This window comes from Amaranthus tricolor, chromosome 15, assembly GCF_026212465.1.
Source record: "Amaranthus tricolor cultivar Red isolate AtriRed21 chromosome 15, ASM2621246v1, whole genome shotgun sequence".
NCBI lineage: Eukaryota > Viridiplantae > Streptophyta > Magnoliopsida > Caryophyllales > Amaranthaceae > Amaranthus > Amaranthus tricolor.
The window spans coordinates 7,099,089-7,105,088 of NC_080061.1; positions in this window are offsets into that span (position 1 = coordinate 7,099,089).

The window sequence follows — 6,000 nt, forward strand, 5'->3', positions numbered from 1 at the left end:
CTGTTTGTTGCGTGCATCGGTTATAGAGGTCGGTGAGGACTCATCATCCTCTATGATGACATCAAGAGCAGGTGATTGTCGCTGACTAGCACGCTGATATGTCAAGATCCGGTTAGGAGGCAATGGATGTGGAGGAGTGGACACAGGCCCTGGGGGAACAAATGGCGACATAGCACCTGTAGATGATGATGGAGATCCTAAAAGATCGACCTCGAATAGATGAACGACCAGATTCTCTTGATGAACCTCTACTAGAACCTCGTGAAGAACTACCTCTGTGACCAGAACCTCTAGTAGAAGGAGTGTGCAACGTGTCATCATCAATGGCAATAGGACGGGTGGGAATTAGGTAATTGCTGCATCAAGAGCTTCTATTTTTTCATCATCCTCCTCTGGATCAGAATCAATATGCTCATTCTCATGATCTAGAGAGTCAACCTCATTGGCATTATTGCTACCCAAGTGAGCCGTGGAGAAGGTGTTCATTACACCACACCCAATGGCACGTGAATGAGTTGGACAAGTAAACTCATCTAGATGCTCATTTACGTAATTTGGGTTTATTAACATTTCTGTGAATGTGTCATACACAATAGGACCCATCTGGAAGTTCCATGCTAGTCATGACTTTCCTAGCATTAACCGAATTATTAACCATTTCAACATAAACCTCCATTGTCGTTCCGAGGGCTTGTGAAGCGACATAAGCAAGAGCACTACGCTTTCATCATTCCTAACCGGAACTAACACATTCTTCCCAGTCACCGGATATTTCATCTCCATTTTTAATATAAAAGAGTTGCGATCACAACCAATTACATCATACACTTTGCTATGAAACACCTCAAAAGTAGTATTTTGACGATGGATAAACATCACTGCCTTCAATCCTCCATTATACACAACATCGAATCCCGTATAACTTACTTTCCCACCCCAATACACTATAACGGGATAATGATCCATATTTTGCACATACAAGCATTCTTTTCATGTGATATCACTACACTTTATTGTTGATTACGAGTAAGGGAAGTATAAATGTGTATACAAGAATGTGTAATATTAAAGTATTACAACACTTGTTAGAAAGGTCAATTCAAATATAAAACTAACAATACCATGAATATATACTAAATCCATTAAACTAACCCAACAAAGTAGTAAACTTTCATTGTAGCATTTCATCGAACACTTTATATACATACAAAAGAAATCATAAAATTCAACTAGAAATGTGTAAAATGTAAGCTTAAATCATGAATTCAAGACAATGTTACAAACAATCAATCTATTATAAGTTCAAATGACAACAATCATGAAAAAAAAAATCAATTTACAAATTAAAAAAAATAAGGGTAAGATTCATACCTTAAATGTGGATGAGAATAAATAAGTAATCAAGGAGATGAAGGGAATGTAGTTGATTGATTTAGTTGAGTGAGAAGAATTGTGAACAACTAGAGATTGAGTAAATAAAAGCTTTTTTTTTATGAGAAGTCGAATGTGGAGAGGGAGGAAGAGACTAAACCACGAAAATGAGAGTAGCAGGCAGTGGCTGTTTTATTTTGCGCACGAACACAACCGCCATTTAAGGTGGCGGTCTACCTATTAATTTTTTTTTATTTTCAAATTAATGCAAAACGCTCTTTCAAGAGATGGTTTAGATTGAATTCCTAACTAAACCGCTGTTTCAAAAAGTAGTTTCATTTAAAAAAAGGAAAAAAAAACCAATGCCCAGCTGTCCTACGTGGACAGTATTATGAGAAATATTTTGCTGACCAACGTAAAGTTGAAAATATTTTTATAAAAAGCAATAATTTCGGAAAAGATTCTAATTTAGATAGAGGAAAATAGGAGATTATATGCTTCTAATTGCTTTGATTATAATCAAATGTTTAATTGGATTTAACACATTTTTCATAAATTAAATTATTTCAATTTTAAATATTAATATTTATAATTAATAAATTTGTATTGAAAATGTTAATAAGATTTTACTTTACCATGTTTTAACTTGTATAAATTGAAAATAAAGTACACATTAAAAATAATGTCTAATGGGTGAATGTTGTCTAGAGAACAAATGAAATGTCACAAAATTGTTGTGAGAAATGGTCTCTACGAAAGACGCATTTGATATATGGGCTAAATAGCCCAATTAATATAAATTAAAGAGAAAATAAAAATGTGGGCTTTTTATTTTGAGGTCCTCTCTGTAAGAGACGGTCTCTCACAAAAGTAGCTGATAAAATATTTGAATAGAATTCAAAGGAGCATCAATTAGAGTAATAATTGGATTAATTAGATTAAAGGTAATATAAGGTAGTATTACTTGTATCAGTTAGTCTCTTGAGAGACCGTCTCTTTGAGAGACATATCTCAAGCCTTGTCCATTAAAGATTGATGTCTACTTATCGTATTCTTAATGCCTATTTACATTATCTCTTTATGCTTACTTTTCATATCTTTAATGCCTACTTTTAATATCTTAAATGTCTACTTACATCATTCTTAATGCCTACTTATAAAATTTTACAAAATATATGATGAATCGGCCAATTAGAGATGGTCTCTCAAGAAAACTGCCTCTCACAAGAATTTGTGTACTAGTATAGTCGATGGTCATTTAAGGGTTATAGTCAAAACTGGTTATCAATAAGCTAACTTATTGAATAAATGATTATTTTTTAAAAAGAGGTTAACTTAGTTAAACCTTAGATTAATAAGAGGACAAAGACTTGTACCATTATCGAAAAAGAATGGAGTTGATGTTAGAAAGATGTCAAAAATGCCTTAATCATCATCCATTAATATAAGTGAAAACAAATGTGGTTGTTGAAATGCAAGGGTTTGGATTTTTGATTAATAATAAAATGGTTAATCAAAGCACAAAAACAGAGCAACAACAATAGAGAACAAACACACAATATTAATGAGGTACTAAGGATACCCTCCCCTTTAAAACAAGTTTATTATCATTAATATACTCAATAATACATCAATGATAACTCATACATCCTTTGAGAAGATTCTCTCAAAGTAAAGATTGAATCTTTAATGGCAATCTCTCAGATATATACTATTACAGGGAAGAAAGAACTCTCTTGGTGATAACCCTAGTTGTTTCTATGTATTAGGTTCTCCACTCTACTCTTAATGATGTTTTAAGCCTCTTTATATAACATATAAAATATTAGAAGCCCTAGGACCAGAAGCTTGCTACCTAAGCCAAAAATCCGGTAACTTCAGAACTTCGCAGATTTGGGCCTGTTGCTCTTCCTTGGACGAGCGGTGTGATCAGGGCAACTTCTGCCAGCTGCCTTCTGTCGCCTTATTCCAGCACTTTGCTCCTTGTGCCTTGCCTGCCTTGCCTTGTTCAAGGCACAAGTCAACCTTCATGTTGTTCACTCCCTTCCCTTTTTCAAGGCACGCCAAATCATCCCTAATGATCACTTCGTTAAGTAATCCAAAGCTTATGCTCCCATACCCCATTGTACACACATAATCAATTTTAAGCGTGCATACCATTAAGTATGCTACTAGGTGATCAAAGTCACCTCCAACGTCACTAGAGTTGGAACTTACTCCAACAATTACAAATGCATTGAGTAGAAGACAAGTCATTCTGTGGGGGCATTGAAGATATCATAAACTATTAAACAAACAACCTCAAGATCCTAAGTTGGAGAAGTTTATAGAGCCGATCAATAAAGGCAACGTGAAAGGAAACACAATCTAGAATGATGGTATAGAGCAATTACAACCACCAACGTATCAATGTCTACAAACAATCAGATCAATTCATCGAATTTCAACGACTTTTGAATTTTGTGTGTAATTAAGTCTCTTTCCATACATCCACTTCTTAACTTGTCAATTTTCTTATCATAACTTCCTAACTTTTTTATATTAGTTTTTGATTTAAGAGAGAAATAAACCAGCCTTTGAAATGAGCTTCACACATCTATCATTGTTAAGCTCCAAGTAGTTGTAACTTGTTCGCAACCGTCATGCAACTTCCATGCAAGTAGTAACTTCTTGTAACTCCTTTGCAATTTTCAACTTCCATGATCTTATGTGAGCATCTATTACATGACTTAACTTAAAGCCACTACATTGGAGGTTTTTATTCCGCGTATTAAGTCGATTATAGATCAGATGTTTTAAGTCGAATTAAAATTGGTTGTTGTATCCATGTTGATTTTTCATAATTGTCAATCCATTTCTTATGTCGGGTTAAATTAAGTTCGATTTTAAGTCGAATAAATATCGGATCATCGGGTCTGTTTTGAACACTCCTACGACACTACTTAATAGTACTTAACTGAAACATAACCTCTTATTTAACTAATATTACAACGCACTTATATAACTCCCAACAACTAAAACTATTATAACACTAAATAAACTACAAAATACTAAATGTCTTTTTAAGCATAAAAAGTTATAAATTAGATTAAAATTTGATCACATCTAGCTTTTCTCGTATGATTTTCGATGATGGATTGAGATAAAAGTTTTTTGAGCGAGGGAGAATCGTATACCTAACATCATATGTGTAAAACACATTGCTTTGAAAAACAACTAGTCTCTTGAGAGATCTTCTTTTTGAGAGACATTTTTCAGGCCTAATCCATTAAAACTTAATGCTTATTTACGTTAATTTTTATGCCTACTTATTAAATCTGTAATACCTACTCACAACATTTAAATGCTTACTTACATCATATTTAACGCTTACTTACAATATTTCAAAATATATATTGGGCAGGGCTCAATCAAAGATGATCTCTCAAAGAGACCGTCTCTCACAAGAATTTGTGTTGAAAAAAGAGTCCATTCCAATTGGGCTCTATGAGCATCCACAATAATGACTTCTTCTATTATTAATTATTATAAACCTGTATTATTAATTATTATTGTACCATTTAGTTTCAACATACTAGGTATTATTTTAATTATAAATATCTTTAATTGTACTTGAGTAACAATTATAATAAGTGGATGTTAAATTGTTAATAAATTGACATTAGATGAATCAAATAAATTCTCACTTGGTTATATTTTAACCTATAGACTAAAAATAAACACAAGTTAAGAGTGATAGGTAAATAGTGTTTGACAAACAAATAAGACAATAATAGTGAATGGAAGAGAGTATTTTTTTTCATAATACTAATTCTTTATAAAATGTAGATGCATGAATTTTTAATGTGAAACCTTTTTATTGCGGCCTGCTCCTAATTTTTAAATGTAGATACCTTTTTACTATGGTCCGACCTCCTTTTTACCTTGATATTTATACAAATGTCAAATGGAACATTTGGTCTGAATTTAAAATAGGATTATTTTTTATCAAATAAAAAAACCAAAATTTGGTGATTGCTCAAATCTTGTGCACGTAAACAAAACCTTATTGATGATTTTAGTTTTCAAAAAACCAGGTCAAAACTTTGAATACTTACATAACATAATCCGTTATTTTATAAGTAAAAATAATATATTGGGCTACTTATTATGATTTGATGGTCAATAGTAGAAGAAATTTATTAATTTTTTAAATAAATTCATTTATATGTGGGCCAGGAAAATAAAATCCCATGTCACATCATTATAGATGCATTTGAGCTTAGCACAATATTTTTTCATGCAATGGAAATACCAATCTTACTTTACATAATTTCAATATTTGATTTTTTTACGTCATGTAACTTAAATTATTATGTCACCTAATATCAAATCTATATTAATTCCAAATCAAGTTAAAAAATATTCTATATAAATTTAATAAGTAAATAAGATAATGGGTGTACTTTTAATTTTTTTAAAACATATTAGCACCTATAAAAAGGTTAGGAGGAGTTCATACTACATGCAACAAACTTTTAATCACATTGTTTTGTTTTTCTCCCATTTATCTAAGTAATTCTTTTCAATAATACTTATAAAAATTTAGATAATAAAAATTTAAATTTTAAAAGATAGAAAAACGTAGTT